The 26,806-nt window shown below is 38.3% G+C and overlaps 1 long non-coding RNA gene across 1 annotated transcript in view; it reads left to right on the top strand.

Annotated features, from left to right (window-relative positions):
- LOC118973685 (uncharacterized) overlaps positions 1–25,746 on the top strand; it is a 28,174-nt gene extending 2,428 nt beyond the window's left edge. Inside the window, exons 2-4 of the long non-coding RNA XR_005063181.2 lie at positions 182–295; positions 18,944–19,023; positions 22,280–25,746. This is a non-coding gene — a long non-coding RNA (uncharacterized lncRNA). The remainder of the gene's footprint in view (positions 1–181; positions 296–18,943; positions 19,024–22,279) is intronic.
- Positions 25,747–26,806: the final 1,060 nt, after the last annotated feature.

The raw sequence follows: 26,806 nt of genomic DNA, 5'->3' as shown, positions 1-26,806 counted from the left end.
ACAGGAGTTTCTGCTTGTGCCAATCATTTAGCATCTCAAATCAAACCAAGAGGTACATGACTCATCCAATCCGTTAATGCCCAAATGTAATTTATTTATAGCCATTATGAATTTTGTCATATCCGTGTACTACTTGTATTATTCCTTCTTATGTCACTCTTCTTTTTAAATCTTTTTATAGGAAATGAAAATATTAAAGTACACAAAACATGATAAAACCAGCACTCAATCAAGAAAGAGAACATTCCCAGTTCCCAGAAGTCCATCTCAATTATTACTCACTTCCTTTCCAAAGGTAATGACCTTCTTAATAGCTGTAACTTACTTATATTCATTTTATTAATTTTATATAAATTGAATCTTGCAGTATTTATTATTTGGCAATATGATCTCTTTGGATCAACATTATGTTTGAGAGACTCATCCAGAATGCAGAATGTAAATGTAATTCATTGGTCTTCACTCTTCTGTTATACTCATTAGATGACTATACCAGTTTATCCATTGTATTGTTGAATAGACATTGGGAGTGTTTCCAGTTGGAGGTGATTATGAAAAATGCTACTTTGATCATTCTTATATATGTCTCTTAGTGTGCACACACCTGAGTTTATGTTGGGTGTATACCGAAGACAAGAATTTCTATGTCATGGAGAAAATATCTGTTCACTTTTGGTAAACAATGCCATACTTTTTCTGAAGTGTTTTTACCAATTTACATTCCAAAAAACAGTGTATGAATTGCTCCAAATCCTCACAAACACTTGATATTGTTAGTTTTTTTTTTAAGTTTTGCTGTGAGACTTCCAGAAAAAGATATCATAGTAGGAAGGCAAGGTAGAAACCTCCTCCCAAAAACACAGAAAAGAAGAATATATAGCAAATACAACAAATAGCTATAAATAAACTTGAATATGACCTGAAGACTGCAGAACAGACCACCTACACCTGAGGAAGAAGAGAAGACCACACAGAAAAGGGTAAAGTGGCTGAGCCAAGACTGAGCAGGACCCAAACCCTCTCCCAACCCTAGGCTACAGGTGGGAGAAAGGGGAAATGGAGCGGAGAGGGGGTAGGAGCCAAGGAGCATGGCACACCTGGCCCTGGATATCTGCTCTGGGAGCATGAGCCCACATTACATTGGGTTCTAGTGATTGGCAGGACTGGACACCAGGGACAGGTGGAACACTCTGAGAGGCTGAGACTCCAGCCAGTGTGGAGGGCAGGCATGCTTCCCCAGTCCTGAGACAAAGCAGAGAGGTGGCAGTTTGAAAAACTTGCCAGCAGTGGGAGGGGTGCCAGAGGGGTGAAGGTTGGATGGAGCTGTCTCCTCAGGAGAAAGGGCAGGTGGAGGATACCTCCCCAGCCCTTCCTCAGCCCAACAGATCAGGAACTCTTGGGAGCCCCAGACACTCCATCCCCTTTGCTGGTTAAAGAGCCCTGAGGTTCTTCCCTGCATGCATTGCTGCAAGCCAACCCACTTGGCACAGTGGCAGCATCAGACTTTGCTGCCTGGCAGGCAAAGGTAGACTCTCCCAGATTCCTTGACTTTGTTACAGCCCAACTGGGGAGATGCTTGCAGGAGCCAGACACAAGAATTCCTTCCTCTCTGCAAGTGTCCAAGCTCAGTGCTGGGCATCCAGCCTGTGCAGAACTGCACACCAGCCTGCCCACCCCTACATCCCTGCAGCCCTGCCATTGCTGCAGGCTGTGCAGAGGGAAGCCCCACCCACAGCAAGCTCAACAGAGACACCTGCTGATCACAAAGGCAGCTGCTGAAGCAAACTGCCAACACAGACAGAAAGATGCCCTGTCTGCATGCCAACATCTGAGGCCCCCACAAAGTAGAATCAGGCACTAGAGGGTAAAGAATCTTGAGCTTCTGGGTACTATAGGATACCTTCTTTATAAAGCTATTACTCTATAGGCCAGAAGCATAGCAAAGCCATCAAATACAAAGGAAGAAATACAGAAACTCTTTCTACTCATCTCTGTCAAGATGAGTAGACAGAGGAATATGATCCAAACAAAACAACAAGCTAGAACCCCAGAAAAAAGGACTAAATGAAATGGAGATCACCAATTCTTCTTGAAAAAAATTTCAAAATAAAAGTTATAAACATGTTCATGATTTATAGAGAAATGTTCAAGATCTCTGGGAGAACTCCCAACAGAGATAGAAGAACTTAAAGAGAGCCATTCAGAGATGAAGAACAGAGTAACTGAAATGAAACATACAATGGAGGGATTTAAGAGTACGCTAGAGCAGGTAGAGGAGATGGTAAATGAATTGGAAATTAGAGAACAGGAAAACAAAGAAGCTGAGGAACAGAGAAAAAAAAAGATCTCTAGGAAGAAAAGAATGATAAGAGGGTTATGTAACCAATCCAAATGGAATAATATCCACATAATTAGGGGTAGCAGAAGGAGAAGAGAAAGAAAAAGGAATAAAAAGTCTCCTTAAAGAAAAAGTTGTTGAAAACTTCCCCAGTCTGGACAAGGACATAGACACTCAGGTTATGGAAGTGCAGAGATTCCCTACCCAAAGGAAACCTAGGAAGACAACACCAAGACATATAATAATTAAAGTGGCAAAGATCAAGGATAAGGAGAGAGTGTTTAAGAGAGCCAGAGAGAGAAAAAAGATTACTTATAAAGGAAATCCCATCAGGCTATCAGCAGACTTCTCAGCAGAAACTCTACAGGCCTGAAGGGAGTGAGTGGCATGATGTATTTAATGTACAGAAACAGAAGGACCTCCAACCAAGAATTCTCTCCCCAGCAAGATTACCATTTAAATTTGCAACAGATATTAAACAATTTCCAGAAAACAAAACTTGAAGGAATTCACCACAAGTAAGCCAGCCTTAGAGGACATGTTAAAGAGACTGCTGTAGATGGAAATGTCCCAAAGGCTAAATAGCTTTCACCAGTGAAAATAACCCCATAGTAAAGGTAGTATACCAACTAATTACCAAACATTTACACAATTAAGAAGCAAAATCAACTATACACAAAAGTACACAAAATTGCAGGGATACACAAAAAAGTGCAGATTATGATATCTAATACAAAAATGGGGAGAAGGAAGAAGAAAAAGGAAAAGTACCTTTAGATTGTGTTTGAAATAGACTAATCAGCAATTTAAGATAGGCTATTATATAGTAAGGAAGCATCTTGAACTTCTAGTAACCAAAAACTAAAGCCTAAAATAAACACACACATGCACAAACACACACACAGAAATAAACAGAGAAATCCAATTACAAAACCAAAGAAAACCATCAATAAAAATAGAAGTCTATAAGAGAGGAAGAAAGGAACAGAGAGGAGAGGAGCTATAAAAAAAAACAGCCAGAAAACAATAAAATGGCAATAAGTACATATCTATCAATAATTCCCTTAAAAGTGAATAGACTGAATGCACCAATCAAACGACATAGAGTGGCAGAATGGATAAAGAAATAAGACCTATCTATATGCTGCCTACAAGAAGACTCATTTCAGACCCACACACATACACTGACTAAAACTGAAGGCATGGAAAAAGACATTCTATGCAAATAATAGGGAGAAAAAAGCAGTAGTAGCAGTACTTACATCAGACAAAATTAATTTGAAGACAAAGAAAGTAACAAGAGACAAAGAAGGACATTACATAATGATAAAGGGATCAGTCCAAAAAGAGGATATAACCATTATAAATATCTATGTACCTAACATAGGAACACCTAAATATGTAAAACAAATATTAACAGAAATAAAGAGGGAATAGATCGTAACACATTCATTTTAGGAGACTTTAACATACCACTCGCATCAACAGACAGGTCAACCAGACAAAGTAAGGAAACAGAGGTACTGAACATAGATAGATCAAATGGATTTAACAGATATCTAGAGAACACTCCACCCAAAAGCAGCAGGATACACATTTGTCTCAAGTGTACATGAGATGGTCTCCAGAATAGATCACATACTAGGCCACAAGAAGAGCCTGAATAAATTTAAACAGATTGAAATTGTAGCAAGCAGCTTCTCAAACCACAATGAAACTAAATAAATTACACAAAGAAAACAAGCCTACAGGAGGCGCTCAAGATGGCAGCATGAAGAGGGCAGTAGAAATCTCCTCCCAAAACCATATATGTTTTTGAAAATACAGCAAATATTACTATTCCTAAAAGAGAGACCAGAAGATACAGTGCAAAACCAGGCTACATCTACATCTGCGAGAACTCAGCATCTCAAGAAAAGGGTAAGAAACAAAGCTGTGACCCAGCAGGACATGAGCACTCCCCTCACCCCAGCTCAGTGGTGGAAGGAAAGGAATCAGAGTGGGGAGGAAGTTTAAGCACAGGACTGCTAAATAACCAGCCCTAGTAATCTGCACTGGGAGCACAAACACACATCACATGGTGTACTGGATATTAGAGAAATGGAAAAGTAAAATCTGAGATGGAGACTGTGGGCAGGTCCCCACAGCCAGCTCCCCTGGGACAAAGAAAAGCTGGCACTTTAAAGGTCTTAAAGGGGCAAGGGTTTAACAGATGGACAAAGTTCTCCCAGCATGCTCAGCCCAGCAGGCTGGGAATCTTGAGGAACTTCAGGAACCCTAAACCCCTGGGTGACAACACAGCTCCAAAGCTCCTCACAGTAATAAGCAGCCTGCAGTTTGGTTCATTACTCCCCACTAGCACTGCAAACAAAATGGCTTACCTGCCACTACTTTGGAGCAGCCGGGGAGCAGCCCTGCCTACAGCAAATACACAGAGTCTTTTGCCAGGGCACAGCTAACCAGGGCAGACCCAGAGGCTGCCACCAGCATGCAGCTTCCTGACACAAGCAGAGGAAGCTGGCACAAGATCCAGAAGGCACAAAGGTGCACCATTCTTGCAGGAGAACACACCCAGCATGTCTGCAACCCCCCACAGAGCCCTAGGCTATCCCAAGGGCTGCCCTGCCCACAGCAGCTCAGGGGATTAACTCAGAGACTACTCCTTGTGTATAACAAGCACAGGCAGTGGAGAAGGGCAAGGTGATCAGCAAGCAGGAAGTGACTTTTTTCTCCCAGCTGACACATGTGCCACCTGCCAGTGATCACTTCTATTGCCATAAAAAGGCAGAAGAATCTGGTCCAGTCAAAAATCATTCAAACAACCCCAGAGAGAGGGCCTGGCAAGATAGATATAACCAATCTTCCTGAAAAAGAATTCAAAATAAAAGTCATAACCATGCTGATGGACCTGCAGAGGAATATGCAAGAGCTAAGGGATGAAGTCCGCAGGGAGACAACAGAAGTGAAACAATCCATAGAAGGACTCAAGAGCAGGCCAGATGATGTGCAAGAGACTACTAATGGAATAGAAATCAGAGAACAGGAATACAGAGAAGCTGAGGCAGAGAGAGATAAAAGGATCTCTAGGAATGAAAGAATATTAAGAGAACTGTGTGACAAATCCAAATGGAACAATATTTGCATTATAGGGATATCAGAAGAAGAAGAGAGAGAAAAAGGGGTAGAAAGAGTCTTTGAAGAAATAATTGCTGAAAACTTCCCCAAACTGGGGAAGGAAATAGTCTCTCAGACCATGGAAGACCACAGATCTCTCAACACTATGGACACAAAGAGGACAACATCAAGACATATAATAATTAAAATGGCAAAGATCAAAGACAAAGACAGGGTATTAAAGGCAGCCAGAGAGAGAGAAAAGATCACCTACAAAGGAAAACCCATCAGGCTACCATCAGACATCTCAACAGAAACCTTATGGGCCAGAAGAGAATGGCATGATATATTTAATGCAATGAAACAGAAGGGCCTTCAACCAAGAACACTCTACCTGGCAAGATTATCACTTACATTTGAAGGAGGGATTAAACAATTTCCAAATAAGCAAAAGTTGAGGGTATTTGCCTCCCATAAACCACCTCTACAGTGTATATTAAAGGGACTGCTCTAGATGGAAGTACTCCTAAGGCTAAATGGATGTCACCTGAGAAAATAAAATCACAGCAAAAAAAAGCAGACCAACCAAATACTAACTAAAGGCAAAAAATAAAATCAACTATCCACAAAAGCAGTCAATGGAAACACAAAAGAGAAGAGAATAAAACACCTAACATATAAAGAGTAGAGGAGGAAGAATAAGAAGGGAGAGAAATAAAGAATCATTGGACTGTTTATAATAACATAATAAGTGAGTTAAAGTTAGATGGTTATATAGTAAAGAAGCTACCCTTGAACTTTTGGTAACCACAAATCCAAAGCCTGCAATGGCAATAAGTACATATCTATCGATAATCACCCTAAATGTAAATGGACTGAATGCACCAATCAAAAGACACAGAGTAATAGAATGGATAAAAAAGCAAGACCCATCTATATGCTGCTTTCAAAACACTCACCTCAAACCCAAAGACATGCATACACTAAAAGTGAACAGATAGAAGAAGATATTTCATGCAAATGATAGGGAGAAAAAAATCAGGTGTTGCAGAGGTAAAGAAGGACATTACATAATGATAGAGGGGTCAGTGTAACAAGGGTATATAACCATTATAAATATATATGCACCCAACACAGGAGCACCGACATGTGAAACCAATACTAACAGAATTAAAGGAGGAAATAGAATGTAATGCATTCATTTTTGGAGACTTCAACACACCACTCACTCCAAAGGACAGATCAACCATACAGAAAATAAGTAAGTACCCAGAGGCACTGAACAACACACTAGAACATATGGACCTAATAGACATGGAAGATTGTATTTTCCTATAAAGTTGTCCATTTAGGATCAATGGATCAATGACCAAATTAAAACAGAGATCAAGCAATAATATATGGAAACAAATGACAACACCACCACAATGCCCCAACTTCTGTGGGACACAGTGAAGGCAGTTCTAAGAGGGAAGTATATAGCAATCCAGGCCTATTTAAAGAAGGGAAAACAATCCCAAATGAATAGTCTAAAGTAACAATTATTGAAACTGGAAAAAGAAGTATAGATGAGGCCCAAATTCAGCAGAAGGAGGGACATAATAAAGATCAGAAAATAAATAAATAAAATTGAGAAGAATAAAAAAATGGAAAAAGTCAATGAAACCAAGAGCTGGTTCTTTGAGAAAATAAACAAAGTAGATAAATCCCTATCCAGACTTATTAAGAGAAAAAAAGAGAATCTACACACATAAACAGAATCAGAAATGAGAAAGGAAAAATCACGATGGACCCAACAGAAATACAAAGAATTATAAGAGAATACTATGAAAATCTATATGCTAAGAAGCTGGATAACCTAGAAGAAATGGACAACTTTATAGGAAAATACAACCTTCCAAGACTGACCAAGGAAGAAACAGAAAAATCTAAATAGACCAATTACCAGCAATGAAATTGAATCGGAAATCAAAAAACTACTCAAGAACAAAACCCCTGGTCCAAATAGATTCACCACTGAATTTTATCAGACATATAGAGAAGGCATAATACCCATTCTCTTTAAAGTTTTCCAAAAAATAGAGAGGAGGGAATACTTCCAAACTCATTCTATGAAGCCAGCATCACTGTAATACCCAAACCAGGCAAAGACAATTTGATTATCATTTAAATTTGGAGGAGGGATTAAACAATTTCCAGATAAGTAAAAGTTGAGGGAATTTGCCTCCCATAAAAAGAAAATTGCAGACCAATATCCCTGATGAACATAGATGCAAAAATACTCATTAAAATATTAGCAAACTGTATTCAAAAATACATCAAGAGACTTAAAGCTTTACTACAAAGCCATAGTAATCAAGACAATTTGGTACTGGCACAAGAACAGAGCCACAGACCAGTGGAACAGAATAGAGACTCCACACATTAACCCAAACATATATGGTCAATTAATATTCGATAAAGGAGCCATGGACATACAATGGGGAAATGACAGTCTCTTCAACAGATGGTGCTGGCAAAACTGGACAGCTACATGTAAGAGAATTAAACTGGATCATTGTCTAACCCCATACACAAAAGTAAATTTGAAATGGATCAAAGACCTGAATGTAAGTCATGAAACCATAAAACTCTTAGGAAAAAACATAGGCAAAAATCTCATGGACATAAACATTAGCGACTTCCTCATGAACATATCTCCCCGGGCAAGGAAAACAAAACCAAAAATGAACAAGTCGGACTACATCAAGCTGAAAAGCTTCTGTACAGCAAAGGACACCATCAATAGAACAAAAAGTTACCCTACAGTATGGGAGAATATATTCGTAAATGACAGATCCGATAAAGGGTTGACATCCAAAATATATAAAGAGTTCACGCACCTCAACAAACAAAAAGCAAATCATCCAATTAAAAAATGGGCAGAGGAGCTGAACAGACAGTTCTCCAAAGAATAAATTCAGATGGCCAACAGACACATGAAAAGATGCTCCACATTGCTAGTTATCAGAGAAATGCAAATCAAAACCACGATGAGATATCCAACTCACACCAGTAAGGATGGCTACCATCCAAAAGACAAACAACAACAAGTGTTGGCAAGGTTGCGGAGAAAGGGGAACCCTCCTACACTGCTGGTGGGAATGTAAATTAGTTCAACCATTGTGAAAACAGTATGGAGATTCCTCAAAATGCTCAAAACAGACTTACCATTTGACCCAGGAGTTCCACTTCTAGGAATTTACCCTAAGAATGGAACAGCCCAGTTTGAAAAAGACAGATGCACCCCTATGTTTATCACAGCACTATTTACAATAGCCAAGAAATGGAAGCAACCTAAGTGTCCATCAGTAGATGAATGGGTAAAGAAGATGTGGTACATATACACAATGGAATATTATTCATCCATAAGAAGAAAACAAATCCTACCATTTGCAACAACATGGATGGAGCTAGAGGGTATTATTCTCAGTGAAATAAGCCAAGCAGAGAAAGACAAATACCAAATAATTTCACTCATATGTGGAGTATAAGAACAAAGAAAAACTGAAGGAACAAAACAGCAGCAGACTCACAGAACCCAAGAATGGACTAACAGTTACCAAAGGGAAAGGTACTGGGGGTAATGGGAGGGTAAGGAGGGATAAGGGTGGGGAAGAAGAAAGGGGGTATTATGTTTAGCATATATAATGTGGGAGGTGGGGGAAAGGGGAGAGCTGTGTAACACAGAGAAGACAAGTAGTGATTCTACAACATCTTACTACACTGAAGGACAGTGACTGTAATGGGGTTTGTGGTGGGGAGGCTTGGTGAAGGGGAGAGCCTAGTAAACATAATGTTCTTCATGTAATTGTAGATTAATGATAACAAAAAAAATACATCAAGAGGATCATACACCACGTTTAAGTGGGATTCCTCTTAGGAATGCAAGGATGGTACAACATTCGAAAATCCATCAACATCTTACACCATGTCAACACAAAGAAGGACAAAAACCACATAATCATCTCCATAGATGCTGAAAAAGCATTCAACAACACTCAATACCCATTCATGATAAAAAAAAACTCTCAACAACATGGGTATAGAGGGCAAGTACCTAAACATAATAATGGCCATATATGACAAACCCACAGCCAACATCATACTTAACAATAACAAGCTCAAAGCTTTTCACCTAAGATCAGGAACAAGAGAAAGACACCCAGTCTCCTCACTTTTATTCACATAGTACTGGAGGTCCTAGCCATGGCAATCAGAAAAACAAAGAAATACAATGCTTCCAGACTGGTAAAGAAGAAGTTAAACTGTCACTATTTGTAGATGACATGATATTGTACCTAAAAACCCTAAAGAGTCCACTCCAAAACTACTAGAACTAATATCTGAATTCAGCAAAATTGCAGGATACAAAATGAATACACAGAAATATCTTGCTTTCCTATACACTAACAATGAACTAGCAGAAAGAGAAATCAGAGTAACAATTCCATTCACAATTGCATCAAAAAGAATAAAGTACCTAGGAATGAATCTAACCAAGGAAGTGAAAGACCTGTACCCCGACAACTACAAGGCACTCTTAAGAGAAATTAAAGAGGACACTAACAAACGGAAATCCATCCAATGCTCTTGGGTAGGAAGATTTAATATTGTCAAAATTGACATCCTGCCTAAAGTAATCTACAGATTCAATGCAATCCCTATCAAATTACTGACAACATTCTTCAAGGAACTGGAGCAAATAGTTCTAAAATTCATATGGAACCACAAAAGAACCTGCATACCCAAAGAAATCCTGAGAAGGAAGAATAAAGTGGGGGGGATCTCACTCCCCAACTTCAAGCTCTACTACAAAGCCACAGTAATCAAGATAATTTGGTACTGGCACAAGAACAGACCCACAGACCAGTGGAACAGAATAGAGAGTCCAGATATTAACCCAACCATATATGGTCAACTAATATATGATAAAGGAGCCAGGGATATACAATGGGGAAATGACAGCCTCTTCAACAGCTGGTGTTGGCAAAACTGGACAGCTACATGTAAGAGAATGAAACTGGATCATTGTTTAACCCCATACACAAAAGTAAACTCAAAATGGATCAAAGATGTGAATGTAAGTCATGAGACCATAAAACTCTTAGGAAAAAACATAGGCAAAAGTCTCCTGGAAATAAACATGAGGAACTTTTTCATGAACATATCTCCCTGGACAAGGGAAACAGAAGCAAAAATTAACAAGTGGGACTATATCCATCTAAAAAGCTTTTGTACAGCAAAGGAAACCATCAATAGAACAAAAAGGCATCCTACAGTATGGGAGAATGTATTCATAAATGATATATCCAATAAAGGGTTGACATCCAAAATATATAAAGAGCTCACACACCTCGACAAACAAACAGCAAATAATCAAATTTAGAAATGGGCAGAGAATCTGAACAGACACTTCTCCAAAGAAGAAATTCAGTTGACCAACAGGCACATGAAAAGATGCTACACACCACTAATCATCAGAGAAATGCAAATTAAAACCACAATGAAATATCACCTCACTCCAGTTAGGATGGCCACCATCCAAAAGACAAAGAACAACAAATGTTGGCAAGGATGTGGAGAAAGGGGAACCCTCCTACACTGCTGGTGGGAATGTAAATTAGTTCAACCATTGTGGAAAACAGTATGGAGGTTCCTCAAAATGCTCAAAATAGAAATGCCATTTGACCCAGGAATTCCACTTCTAGGAATTTACCCTAAGAATGGAGCAGCCCAGTTTGAAAAAGACATATGCACCCCTCTGTTTATCACAGCACTATTTATAGTAGCCAAGAAATGGAAGCAACCTAAGTGTCCATCAGTAGATGAATGGATAAAGAAGATGTGGTACATATACACAATGGAATATTATTCAGCCATAAGAAGAAAACAAATCCTACCATTTGCAACAACATAGATGGGGCTAGAGGGTCTTATGCTCAATGAAGTGAGCCAGGCAGAAAAAGATAAGTATCAAATGATTTCACTCATATGTGGAGTATAAGAAGAAAGAAAAACTGAAGGAACAAAACAGCAGCAGACTCACAGAACCCAAGAATGGACTAACAGTTATCAAAGGGAAAGGGACTGGGGAGGATGGGTGGATGGGAGGGATAAGTGGGAAAAAGGCATTATGAATAGCAGCCATAATGTAGGGGGGTGGGCATGGGGAAGGCTGTACAACACAGAGAAGACAAGTAATGATTCTATAGCATCTTACTTCTCTGATGGACAGTGAGTGTAATGGGGTAAGGGGGGGAAACTTGATAATGGGGGTAGTCTAGTAACCATAATGTTACTCATGTAATTTTAGATTAATGATACCAAAAGAAGAAAAAAGATAAAGAAAGAAAACAAGCCTACAAACACACGGAGGGTAAACAACAGCTTCTGAATAATCAATGGATCAATGAACAAATTAAAACAGAAATCAAGCAATACATGGAGACAAATGAAAGCAAAAACAGAGCAGCTCAAAATCTGTGGGAGGTGGCAAAGGTGGTTAGAAGAGAAAAGTACATAGCAATATACAGGCTTACCTTAAGAAACAAAAACAATCCCAAATAAACAGCTAAAATCACAATTAAAGAAACTAGAAAAAGAAGAATAAATGAAACCCAAATTCAGTAAAAGGAGGAACATACTAAAGATCAGAGCAGAAATAAATAAAATGGAGAAGAATAAAACAGTAGAAAAATCAGTAAAACTCATTCTTTGACAAAATAAACAAAATAGATAAACCCGTAGCCAGACTTAGGGATTTAGAAAAAAAGAGAATGTACACACAGAAATAGAATCAGAAACAAAAAAGGAATAATCACAATGGATACCACAGAAATACAAAGAATTATTAGAGAATACTATGAAAACATATGCCAGTAAACTGGACAACCAAGAAGAAATAGAAAACTTCCTACAAAAATACAGCCTTCTAAGACTGACACAGGAAGAAACAGAAAATCTGAATAGACCAATGACCAGCAATGAAATTGAATTGGTAATCAGAAAACTCCCCAAAAACAAAACTCTAGGTGCTGATGGCTTCACAGCTGAATTCTACCAGACATTTAAAGAAGGGCTATTACCCATCCTTCTTAAAGCATTCCAAAAAGTAGAAGAGGAGGGAATAGTTCCAAACTCATTCTATGAGGCCAGCATCACTCTAACACCAAAAACCAGATACCACACAAAAAAAGAAAATTACAGCCCAGTATCCCTGAGGAACATAGATGCAAAAATACTCAACAAAATAGTAACAAACCTAATTCAAAGATACATCAAAAAGATCATCCATCATGACCAAGTGGGATTTATTCCAGGGATGCAAAGATGGTATAATATTCAAAAATCAATTGATGTCCTGCACTACATTAACAAAAAGAAGGATAAAAACCACATAATCATCTGAATAGATGCTGAAAAGGCATTTGACAAAATTCAACATTCAACATCCATTCATAATAGAAACTCTCAACAAGATGGGTATAGGGTGTATGTACTTCAACATAGTAAAGGCCATTTATGACAAACCCATAGCCAATGTCATATTTAATAGTGAAAAGCTGAAAGCTTTTCCTGTAAGATCAGAACAAAGACAAAGATGCTCACCCTCACCACTTTTACTCAACGTACTACTGGAGCTCCTAGCCATGGTAATCAGACAACACAAAGAGATAAAAGGCATCCAAATTGGTAAGGAAGAAATTAAACTGTCACTATTTATAGATGACATGATATTATTTATAGAAAACCCTAAAGAATCCACCAAGAAAACTACTAGAACTTATAACTGAATTCAGCAACATTGCAGGATACAAAATTAATACCTGGAAATCTGTTGCATTCCTATATACTAACAATGAACTAGCAGAAAGACACATCATGAACAGAACTCCATTTACAATTGCATCAAAAAGAATAAATTACCCAAGAATAAACCTAAATGAGGTGAAAGACCTAAACTCTGAAAACTACAAAGCACTCATGAGAGAAATTAAGGAAGACACCAGTAAATAGAAATGCATTCCGTGCTCATGGATAGGAAGAATTAATATTGTCAAAATGGCCATCCTGCCCAAAGCAATTTACAGATTCAGTGCAATCCCTATCAAAATACCAACAACATTCTTCAGTGAAGTAGAACAAATAGTTCTAAAATTCATATGGAACCACAAAAGACCCCAAAACAATCCTGAGAAAGAAGAACAAAGCTGGGGGGATTATGCTCCCTACTTCAAGCTCTACTACAAAGCCACAGTAATCAAGACAATTTGGTACTGGCACAAGAACAGACCCATCGATCAATGGAACAGCATAGAGAGCCTATATATAAACCCATACACATATGGTCAATTAATATATGATAAAGGAGCCATTAATATATAATGGAGAAAAGACAGCCTCTTCAACAGCTCATGTTGGCAAAACTGGGCAGTTACATATAAGAGAATGAAACTGGCTTCTTGTGTAACCCCATACACAGAAGTAAACTCAAAATGGATTAAAGACCATAAAACTCTTAAAAGAAAACATAGGCAAAAGTCTCTTGAATATAAGCATGAGTAATTTTTTCCTGGACACATCTCCTCAGGCACAGGAAACAAAATATTAACAAGTGGGACTATAGGACACGTCAAACTTAAAAGCTTTGGTACAGCAAAGGACACTGAACAAAAAGGCATCCTACAGTATGGGAGAACATATTCATAAACAACTCATCTCATAAGGGGTTAACACCCAAAATATATAAAGAACTCATATGCCTCAACACCCAAAAAACAAATAATCCTATTAAAAATTAGTGGAGGATCTGAACAGACACTTCTCCAAAGAAGAAATACAAATGGCCAGCAGGCACATGAGAAGATGCTCCACATCACCAATCATCAGGGAAATGCAGATTAAAACCACAATGGGATATCACCTCACACCAGTTAGAATGGCTGCTATCCAAGAGACAAGAAACAACAAATTCTGGTGAAGATGTGGACAAATAGGAACCTTCCTACACTGTTGGTGGGACAGTTAAGTGGTACAGTAGCTGTAGGAACAGTATGGACGTCCCTCAAAAAACAAAAAATAGAAATATCATTTGACCCAGTAATACCACTTACAGGAGTTTACTCAAAGAAAACAAAATCTCTGATTTGAAAAGGTATATGCACCCTTATGTTTATCGCCTCACTATTTGCAGTAACAAGCAACCTAAGTGTCCCTCAATAGATGAATGGATAAAAAAAGATGTGGTATATATACACAATGGAATATTATTCAGCCATAAAAGAAAAGAAGTCCTGCCATTTGTAACAACATGGATGGATCCAGAGGGTATTATGCTCAATGAAATAAGCCAGGCAGAGAAAGGAAAATACCACATGATTTCACTTATTTGTGGAATATAAAAACAGAGCAAAACAAGGAGCAAAATAGCATTAGACTCATAGACACTGAGAAATGACTAGTGGTTGCCAAGGAGGAGGGGTTGGGTCAGGTGTTGGGGGTGGGAGAGAGGGAGAGGGATAAAGCGGCACAATAGTTCACAATCACAATATAAATTGATCGTGGGGGCTGTTGAACCACTGTGATGTACATTTGAAACCTATGTAAGACTGTATATTAATGATATTTAATTAAAAAAGAGAAATATGTATTAGAATGTTCAAAGAACCATTTTACATAAACATGAAAATGGGAAATCAACTCAATGTCTATCAACAACAATAAATAGGTTTATTTTAAAAAGTTATGCCGCATCATTCTGGTCTGTAGTAGATCTTTTATGGAGTACATTTCTATGATGACTAACAACATTGAACATCTTTTCTTATATTTATTGGCCACTTGAGAATCCTTTATTGTGAAGTATGTGTTCAAGTTTCTTGCTCATTTTTTCACTCAGTAGTTAATATTTTGGTGAATTTACTTGTATGGGAAACTATGTCATTACCATAAATGGAAAATCAGTATCACATGCCAAGAATAGAGGGTGACTATTAAGATAAATGCAATTCCAGTGTAATGCTCTTGCTTTGTGGTAGGATAGATTTGTGTTTTCTTCTTCGTTTTTCCAACAAAGGAAAGGAAGTACTGAACGTTACGAGACATGCTCAAAGTCATGCAAGAAGTCAGTGGCAGAACTAGATCTTGCTCAGAGTTCCCTTTCCCTTCCAGTGACATAAAAATGTGGGGAGAAGTGGCAGGTCCAAAGCCAAAACAACTCTCCTGAGCTCTCCCCTAGGTTCAGTCGTTAACAGCAGGGGCGATTCATTAAACATCTAAGGCCCTGTGCTAGTCACCATACATAAGCTATCTCATTTATTCTGCACAGCTGCCTAATTTTGTCATGTGACTTCTGTCCTTGGTGGCTGGAGTTCCAGCCATTGCAACTGTGTTCTAGGAGGGAAGAAGGAGGATAGGGAAGAGAGCAAAAGTTCATACCTGCAAGCTAATCATCTCTCTTAATCAGGCTTCTACTAAAATTGCACACCTGCACACATATTGTGGGCCGTCCTTATTTGCAGGGGAGCCTGAGAAATGTAGCTCTTTTACCTGGGCATTTGGCCATCTTGAGTAAGATAGGATTTTTTAAGAAAGAACGGAGAATGCTGTTGCATGGGCAAGTAGAAGTTTCTGCCACAGAAACCAACAAAGATTACAAAGGGGCAGCCTAACAGGTCCTGTTTGAACTCCCACTCACCCAGCCTGCCCTCTTCCATGTCCCCTCAGCCAGTCTATAAAAGCAGAAGTTAGGAAGGAAAAGAAGGGAACAGTTTGAGAATCCCAGGTTAGATGTTACTTCCTTCCCTCCTCATACTTCTCTCCACTACCACCACCACCACCGCGACCACCAGGTCAGGTAGCAGCAGATGGGGAGAGGCTTCAAGGAAAGGAAAGAAGGGAGGACTACTTCCTCACTTTCTGGCTGGGAACCTGCAGTTTTTCTGGTGATGTGATTGTAGGAGGGAACTAGGAGAGTCACTGGGAGATCCTGATAGGTGTCATCTCTCTGGCTTTCCTTGAGTTTGGGGTGTATGTGAATGTAGAGACCATTAACTACATCACAGTTAAAGGTTTCTGGATCAGCCTAGGCCAGCAGATGAGAAGGAGCAGCGATGTGCTGTGCCTGAGGACAGGATGGGGATATCTCACTGCAGTGTCCCTCAGCATTTAGGGTCTGGAAAAGTCATCACTGGTGCCATAGATGTAGCTCAGAGGTTGAGGAGAGTGAACAGGAGCTTGGAGTTGCCTCTGGGGCCACTTGGCAAGTAAAGTTACCTCTCCTGGAGAGGTTTTGGAGACAGAGAGAGCTAGCAGGATTAACAGGAGCCACAGATAATTAGGCTAGTACTAAAAATAGCCCCAGGACAACCATGCACCAAGTCAGTGCAGGAAGAGACTTGCCACCACAGGTTGAAGGCCACATACATAAGGAGGCCTCTGCCTTATCTACACCCAGGCCAGTCCTCAATAGGAATTAGCCTTGAAAAGAGAGAGGTGATGCAGAGGATCTCAGAGCCAGACTGTGCTCCTACCTCCATCCCAGGTTGTTGGAGTGGGAGCAGAGTGAGAGAGCAGACTCAGGGCCCCCCACTTCAAGCCCCTGGGGGTTGTGGGGTATGCTTGTCACAAAAAGACAAATACTGTGTAATTCTGGAAACTCAATGAGGTGCTTAGAGTAGTCAAATTCAGAGAAAGTAGAATGATGGTTGCTAGGAGAAAAGGGGAGTCAGGAAGGCAACTTGTTTAATGAATATGGAATTTTGATTTTGTAAGATGGAAAGAGTTCTGGAGATGATTGTGCAACAGCGTGAATGTACTTAACACTACTGAGCTGTACAGCTGAGAATGGTTAAAGTGGTACAATTTATTTTGTGTGTATTTTACCACAGTTAAACATTTAAAAAATCTTGAACACAACAAATATTTGTGACCTTACTAGACACTGACCACTATTCAAACATTTTTTTCTATTATTTAAAAGACCACTTACTCCTTGAAGCTGACAGAAAGGACAAACATTGCCTTTGATATGGAAGTCATATTTTAGTTTGTCTTCCCTGATGCTGACTCATTTCATTTCTACTAAGAGCTGCATTATGTAAATGAAATTCAGGGTGGACATGGGTAAGAAGGAAAAAGTTGTCTTTAAAGTCTCCTTTCTGGCTCCAATCCACTCTAATCAAATTTCTGGCTGGGAGTCATCTATATGCTTCCAGGAACGAACTGCTAATAGTCTGTTGTGGCTTGGAGGCAGATAGAAGCATTAGGACATACCAGGATATACATGGGTATAAAATTTAGAACGGTTATTCCAGAATAAATTAATGATTACAGGGCCTTGAAACTGCTATATTTGTTCTGCATTTTTTGAGACATAGCTAGCCCAGGTCAGAATGAATGGATTTTATTTCTAAATAGTCATTTATTATGTGTCCTTAAATGGACATGTTCAGTAAAATACCCATTCTTTGCTTAGAAGAAGTTCCAAATGTCATGAGGATGTCATTGGAGGGCTTGGTAAAAGACATCAGGAGAACAGAAGAGAAAATTAGATGCCTGTTTCCTAATCCTCTTGACCTCATTCCACTTAATCCCAAGAATTTATTCATTCATTGGACAAATATTTCTTATTTTCCTACTATTGCCCTTACAACAGGATGCAACAGCAAACAATACAGCCACGGTGCCTGCACAAGGAGTTCATGGCTAGTTGCAGAAGACAGACATTAAACAAAGTGTTTTACAAGTAACAGTTGGACTAGAACTGTGTTGTGAAACAGATTGGAGCCCCTGCCCTGACTGGATGGCAGGGGATGGTCCATAAAGTTTTCCCTGAGAAAGCAGTACTTAAATCGAGAACTGAATGATGAGGTCAGAAGATGGCTTGCTTCATATGTTCCGGAATCATTGAATTTTAATGTTGAGCGTTTTGCCAAAGCATTGTATAAAATTTTGGAAAAGCACCCAGAGTAATATGAGTTTCCGTATTATGGATCAGTCAGTCAATAATAAACACCTTCAATGTGTAAGGGGACTGGGCAAGGTACTCACTAGGAGGATATTAATATTATTATTAATAACAATAATAACCTCTTCCAGGTATAAGGAACTTAGTTTCCAAATCGTATTCTCATTATTTCATTTTTTCCTCTTCAGTGAATTGCGGTGGAGGCAGAATGATAATTCCATGTTACATGAAAGGAATGAGCTGCCCAATGTCCTATGGCTTCCAGAACTAGGATTAGAACTCAGTCCTCCTGAGACCAAGTCCAAGTCCTCTCCTCTCTACCATCTTGCCTTTCTAAGTTTTTAAGGAGTGAAGTGGATAGCTGTGGTTTTTGCTTGCCCAGCATCCCTTTCTCTGCCTTCTGGCAGTGGCACCCCGGCTGTCCTTTCCCCCTCAGATGATTTGTTTCTTCTGGGGATAACCCCATCTCTCCTTTGCTCCAGGGTAAGCACATGACCAAGGCCATTGCAGTGTGTCAGTGTGAATTAGAAAAAAGCATAGTTGTACACCAGCTAAAGGCTTGGTAAGTATACCCTGCACTGGATTTCTCTCCTGCTTGTCCTCTTTGCAGCGAAAAAGCTGCACAAGTATTTCTAGTAGTCTCACAATACCCAGACCTGGCTGGTCAGATTCAGAGGTGTCTACCTGTCCCCAAGCCATGTCAATGAGACAGTCTGACAGAATGACTGGAAAAAACAGACTCTCTTCCTTTTAGAATTGTTATACTGGTGGCTGCATTGTCTTCAAGAGGGGAAGAGCCTGCCCACAGATTAGGCCTATGCAAAGGAAAAAAATCTGAGAGATGGAGAAAAAAAATTCTGATGGCACTAAGCATTATGCTCAGAGCCAACACTAATTCTAGACCCTAACAAGTTCTCGGGGGCTGCAGGGAACCTGCTTACTATTTTGCCAAGCTGTAGGCCCTGTGTTTAGAACACTGCCTGGCACATGGGAAGCAGTCATAAATATTTCCTGATAGTAAAAGCCAGTAAATTCCTTTTTTGTATATGAAATTGGAAATATTTTATATGTGAATTTAGAAGTATCAGTTCATTGGGGCATCATTAATAATAATATCATTCTTCCTATTAACTTCTCTTCCATGTTCTTCTTTCATGCTGGTTAGCAATTCCCTTAAAGAATTTTGGCCAGATCCCACAACTTCCAAGTTAGTAGAAAGTGTTAGTGTTGGTATTTACATATTGGGCAAGAGCACTGTGCTCCCTGGTGCAGGCAGCTTTCTCCCCTTCAGTCTTATTCCTCTATTAACTCAGGTGGTTGATACATAAAACATGGTTCTGGCTTCTCTCAGCAAGCCCTTCAGAAAGGTAGCTAGACCCAAACTACTAGTGGCTTAGTAGGGGCTCTTTGAATTTAGAAGCAGATTACCTCACATCTTATGTTCTCAGCTTTGGGCCTTTGGTATAAATTCAGAGCAATAGGAAAAAAATCCCACTCAATATCTTGCTTATCAGGTTTGAGATGGATAAAAAGCAATTCATATGAACAAATTGGAGGTTCCTATAAGGGAGGGGTGTGAGGAAATGGGTAAAGTAGGTGAAGGGGAAAAAGAGGGACAAGTTTCCAATTATAAAATAAGTCATGGGGAAGGAAAGTACTGCATAGGGAATATATTCAATAATATTGTAATATCTTCATATGGTGACAGTTGGTACCTACACTTATGGTGTGCATTTTATAATGCATATAATTGTTGAATCATCATGTTGTCCACCTGAAACCAATGTAATATTGTATATCAACTATATTTCAATAAAAAAAGTAATTCATACTGATGAGATGAACTTGAAAGAGAACAGGATGACATTTGGATAAATTCAGGAGTATGAGTAATATATGCAAGGGAGATTGAGGGCCATGTAGAGATCCTCAAAGGGATAGAAAGTAGGGAGTAAGAGGAAAACTATGAGACAAAATCGGACTAGAGGATATCAAGTTCAAGGTAAGGACTTTGACCTTGATCTATCTAATGGTGTTTTAGGAAAATTAATCTGGCTATGGTATGAAGGGTAAATGAGAATGAGGAAAACCCAGAGGCAGCTAGGCCAACTGCAAATCTATTTCAATATTTTAGATATGCAGTGCTGACTAAAAGGAAGAGAAGGATTGAAAAAAAGAATTTGGTGTTCATAAAATGTTCAGAGGTCCTAATTCACAAAGGGCTTTAATCCTTTTTAGAAAGGACAAGTCAATAAGATATCTTGAAATAATTTAGATATTATTGATACAGAGACAGAGTTATGTTCAATGAAGTATAAATTCCAACACATAACTAAGAGTTATGTATAGAGTTACTTATTGAGTGCCCCATAGTAATTTGGTCCTGAGTGGACCATAAATTGGTAGCAAGTTTGATACAGGTAGATATATTTCAATTTTATTTTTTTCAATGGCTGGACTGAAGAAAAGACTGAAATCTTCATGCCCATGTAAAAGTGGGATCTGGAATGTGAGTTGGTTTTCTATTTAGCTCATATTATTACTCATTCCTAAGCAATGGAAATTAAAGGTAAGAGAAAATCCAATAATAACTTTTAATTAATTTGCTCGGGAAGAATTATTTCCTAATCTGAGTTCAATGAGATACTCCTTTTCATTTTAACAATTAAAAAGTCCTCCCTACATAACAAATACTACTAGCCATGCTTGATTATTATTATTATTTATTCTGGCTAGTTGGAGAACAAAAGTGGTTCCTTGACACTAATATACAAAACTTTGCCTCTAAATAATTTATGGCATAGTTTTCCTCTGTTTCTGTGAAGAAACATCAAATTGGGAAGAGAATTCAAAGGATTTCGGAGACTGAACTACATCACATCTTTGACACTGCATGCATTTATACCATTTAAGGAAATCTTTTCTCTCTGTGACACTTTGTTTTTGAAGATCACTACTTGAGAGCACTTTTTTAGGCCAAATCTCAGAACTACTTCCCCCTTGGATTTGACTCATCATAGATACAATCTGGAAGTTACTCTCCTTTCTAAATTACTATATTTTAAAGTATAATTCCATAATTATAAAATTTCAGGATGAGTAATTGAAATATAAGCCACAATCTAAGTAGACTGACTCTGTATAAATATAACCAAAATACCTTCATTCTTGAACTTTATTTAGGGTTTGTTTCACACATATCTGAAGATGAGCATCATCTTCTCCATTTCCCCACTGAATTTTGGCCAAATTTATCTTTATTTTCCCAGTCAACCAGGCTTGAAAATTTGGAATCACTGTTGGTTTTGCTCTATTCTTCTCCAAAAGCTAACATGGTCAGTGTTTATTAGATACCAAATTCTGTGCTGAGTCCTTGTCATAGGACACTTAATATCCTCACAATAGTTTTTTAAAGGTATATACAGTTGTTATTCCCATTATATAGCTAAGGAAACAGCCTTATAGAGATTGTGACTTGCCCAAGGTTACATAGCTAGTAGGTTGTGTAACCAGGTTAAGAAGCCAGAAATGTAATGCTAGAGCTTATGCCCTTAACCAAATTTTTCTACACTGTTTCCTAATAACATCATACCATTGATTTATGGATTTTATCCATTCATTTACTAATTAATTTGTTCACTGCTCAAACACTTCTTAAGCAGCCATTCTAAATCAGAGACTATAGAAGGCACTAGAAATTGATTAAGATAAGGCTCCCACCTTAACAATTTAGGGAGAAAAACATGTTAACAAAAAAATTAAAGCATATTACAACTGTTTAAGAAATGTTATTTTCATTCCCCTTTCTATCAATTTAGATGCTTTTGGATGCAAGCAACTGGGAACCTGACTAATAGAAGTTTAAACAAAATGGAAATTTACTTATATCACATAGAGAAGTTTGGAGTTCAGCAGTTCCAGTGCTCATTCAGTGGCTTAATGATGACATCAAGGATTGGAACACTTATAATTCTTCTGCTTCACTATCCAGATGATAACAGTGAGACCTCTCCTCATGTCCACAAAATGGCTGCCATGGTACCAGAAATCATGTTGTCATATCATAACATCTAAGGTAGAAAGGACAGAAATAAACAGAAAAGAGCTTTCTTTGAATGTCTGCTCTCTCCTTTGCTCTTTCTTTCTCCAGAGCATCCAGCAGGCTGCTCCATATGTGTCAATGAACAGAATTTGGTTCACATGCCCACCTCTCTGCCAGCCCCTAAGGGGAACAGAACTTGGCACTGTGCCTTCTAAACCAAAGCAGGGTTCTGTTAGCAAGGAAAAAGGGGGAATGTCTAGAGGCAAACCAGTAGTGTTTGACCTACCCCTCTCTTCCAATATGAATGCCAAAAATAGAAGTATATAGAAAATGCTATGAAAACATAGATAAATGTGTCATTCTACCTAGGAGAACCGGAGATGGCTTTTTAAGGAATGGTACATTTAAGCTGAATTTGAAAGGGCAACAGGTGTTTACAAGGCAAAGGACAAATGTCTCAGAACATCAGGCATAACAGACCTTAAAGAATATTTAGTACAGACTCTGTTAAACACATGCATCTCTTTCACAGCATTTTCAAGTCTGCCTCATTCCCTTCTATGGCCTATTCCCGCATCCGAGTCAAGCTAACAGAGCTTGGATCTCCTCACTTTGGCCGACAGTGATTATATGTGGGAGAAGGTCCAAGATAATATAACTGCAAGAACAATGTTTCTGACAGCTGACCAAATGCACTTTTGGTCAAAATAAGACAATGAAGGACATAGTAGGCACACTGTAAAGGGGCTCAAATATTTGTTCCTTTCCTAGCTCCCTTTCTCTCTCTCCCCATCTTTCCCCTTTATCAACTATCTTGCACTCTTATTTTAGGGAATGCCAAAATTGTAAAGCTAGAACTTATTTTGATTCTTCTGATAGCAACGAAATAGAAACTGCAGGATACTATGTGATAGAGACCAAAGAGCTCCACTTGTTCTTTGTTCAGTATTAAAACTACATTAGTCACCCTTCGCTGTGTAATTAATTATCCAAAAACTTAGTGGTTTAAAACAACGACAAAAATTTATTCTCCCACATAGTTTCTGTAAGTCAGGAATTCAGGAAAAGCTTAGCTGGGTGGTTTTGGCTCAGGGTCTTTCATGAGCTTCTAATTAAGATGTCAGCCTGGTCTCTGGTTATATGAAGGCTTGAATGAGGCTAGCAGATTTGTTTGCAATATGATTCTCTTACATGGCCTAGTGGCAGGAAGCTTTAGTTCTCTCCCTATGACGTCTTTATAGAGCTACTTGATACAGAGGCAGGATAAAGTAGCAGAGAAAACACAAATGTTAGACAGTGTTTAGGACAACCAGGTTACTATATGAAGGGAATTTGGTTTCTTATTTTACATCACATATATAAAGGAAAAATCTCATGTAGATTAAAGGCCAAAGTATAAAAGACAAAATTATAGAACTAATGAAAGAAAATATAAGAATTTCTTTGAGAGATTTGGGGTAGAAGAGTATTTCTTAAACAAGACCACAAAATATATGGTGAGAAAAATAATGGCTGCAATTGCATTTTAAAGATTTCTGTTCAACAGAGGATATCAGAGACAAATGAACAGATGGATAAAAGACAAGATGATATTTGTAATGTTTGAATATTTATAACAAACAAGGTACTCCTGCAGCTCAAAATGGAAAAAGCAGGAAATAATAATGAAGTGGTAAGTGATTTGAATATGCATATCACTGATTGGAAAAGCTGAAAGACCAATACGTTTATGAAGAGATGGCCAATCTAATGATCAGAGAAGTCCAACTTACAATAATTGAATACTTCTATACGCCAATAAGATTGGAAAGATTTATTGAATAAAACCAAGTGTTGGTAAGGAAATGAGAAAAAGGAAATCTTCATGTACTGCTATGAGGAGTTTGAAGTAGAACAGCTGCCTGGGGAGACCAATCTCTTAGTGAAGCAGTGTATGTTCATATGTAGGACTCAGCAATCCCACTCCAAGGTATATCTTCAAAAAAACAGTGGTACAGGTTTATGGAGGGCATGTCCACGACAACACTGCTTATGGAAGGAGCTCACTGGAAGCACCCTAGGAGCCCTTAATTAAAGGAATGGAGAAGGCAAAAGTGCTTGATGCACAGAATGCAGAATTCAGGAACTCAGAATAATATGTATATGAGTAGATAGATCTTTTTATAGACTTTTCTGCTTCTTAAGAGCAGAAAGCAGATGAATGGTTTCCAGGGAAAGGAGGAATGCAGAGTAATTACTAATGGATTCAAAATGATGATGAATTCTGGGATGATGAAAACATTCTGGGATCAGATAGTGGCGATTTTTGAACAATTTTGTGAACATGCTAAAAATCACTAAATTGTACATTAAAAAAACTTTAAAACATGAATGAACCCATTCACTGTAGAAAATACAAATAACCAAAAAGAATATTTAAAAAAAATATGCTAAATGGAAAAAAGAAACAAATTAAGTCTATATCTAAGATGATATGTATAATTAAAAAACAATACATGTGTACACTGAACACTGAATATAACCCAATGATACATATATAACCAAGGACACATTAAATACATTGAAGTAGGTTCTTGAGGGATGAGGGTGAAGGAAAGCAGAATTGGAGTGAGAATGGAAAATGAATGAAGGAGCATCATAAAATAAGCAAAATAAAACATGAATGGGGCTGCAGTAGATGGAATAATGGCGCTTATTGCAGATATGATTAAGTTAATGATTTTAAAATAGGGAAATTATCCTAGATAAGCTGAGTGGGTACAATGTAATCATAAGGGTAATTAAAAGATGGACAGGGAGATAAATGAGCCAGAGAAGATGATGTAATAATGGAAGCAGGGGTCCTAATGATGCAATTGTTGGTTTTAAAGATGGAAGAGGTCCATGAGCCAAGAAATGTAGGCAGCCCTAAAGTGAAGAAATCAAGGAGCAGATTCTTCCCTAGAACCTCTAAAAGGAAAACAGCCTTAGTGACGTCTTGGTCTTAGTCCTAGGTGACCCATTTGGACTTTGGGCCTCCAGAACCATAAGATAACAAATTTATGTTGTTTTAAGCCACTAAATTTGTGGTAATTCGCTACAACAATAGGAAGCTTATACAGGGACTTGCACAGATCAAGATAATACTCTGTTGGAACTGTGGAGAATGATTAGCTGAATTTTCTATACTGAATTCCATATATATGTATATATCTTCCCTCATAAACAATTAACACTTGGTTAATTCTGTGTTTGTTCTAAGAGTTAGTATGGAGTGGCAATTGTAACCTAAGATTTCTAAAATAAAAGTTTAACTAAACTCATTTCATAATCTTTCAAGTCTAAAAAGTACCATTTCCAACATTTACTATGGATATTTGGTCTTGTTTACATTAATTGCTTGGGCTGCCCTAAAAAAACTCCACACACTGGATGGCTTAAACATCAGATATTAATTTTCTCATCGTTTTAGAGGCTGGAAGTCCCAGAGCAAGGTCTGGTGGGGTTGGCTCCTCGTGAGAGCTCCCCCTAGCGTGTGGACGACCACCTTCCCTCTGTGTGCCCCCAAGACCGTTCGTCAGTGTGTTCTCGAGGGTGGGGAGAGTGGAGAGAGCTCTCTGGTATCTCTTCTCATGAAGGTTATAATCCTATCAGATCAGAGCCCTACCCTTTTTACCTCATTTAAATTTACTTATTTTTGTAGAGGCCCTGTCTTCAAATACCGCTATGCTAGGGGTTAGGGCTTCAGCATATGAATTTTGAGGATCATAAACATTCAGTCCATAGCACTGTTTTAGAGGATTCATTTTAAATGAGCTTTTTTTGTGGGACATTTTTGTGACCTTGGATAGTTTGGGCACTAATTTAACATTTTTTTATATATGTTTTAAAATTTAAGTATAGTTGATATAGAATGTTATATTGTTTCAATTATATGACATAGTGATTTGACAGTTACCTACATTATTCAATGCTCATCCCAATAAGTGTAGTTACTATCTGTCAACATAGAAAGATATTACAATATTGTTGATTATATCTCTGTGCTGTACTTTCATCCCTGTGACTAATTTATACAATAATTCAGACTTTGTGCTTTCTTATGCCCTTCATCTTAAAATTTCTTTTGAAAAGGTAAGTTGTGTAAGGGAAGAGAAATTGTTTTATTTCCTGGTATATTCCTCGTGCCCAGCAAAAAGCTTGGCACATTCTAGGGGTTCAGTAAATATTTGTTGAATGAATAAATGAATCAGTCAGTGAATAGAAACTCTTCTTTAGGCCTCTGTCGATGGATAGTAACAGTCATAGAAATGAACCAGTCCCA

This window comes from Manis javanica, chromosome 1, assembly GCF_040802235.1.
Source record: "Manis javanica isolate MJ-LG chromosome 1, MJ_LKY, whole genome shotgun sequence".
NCBI classification, from domain to species: domain Eukaryota; kingdom Metazoa; phylum Chordata; class Mammalia; order Pholidota; family Manidae; genus Manis; species Manis javanica.
Note: the sequence above shows the minus strand (reverse complement) of the source record. Positions and strands in the feature narration are given on the sequence as shown.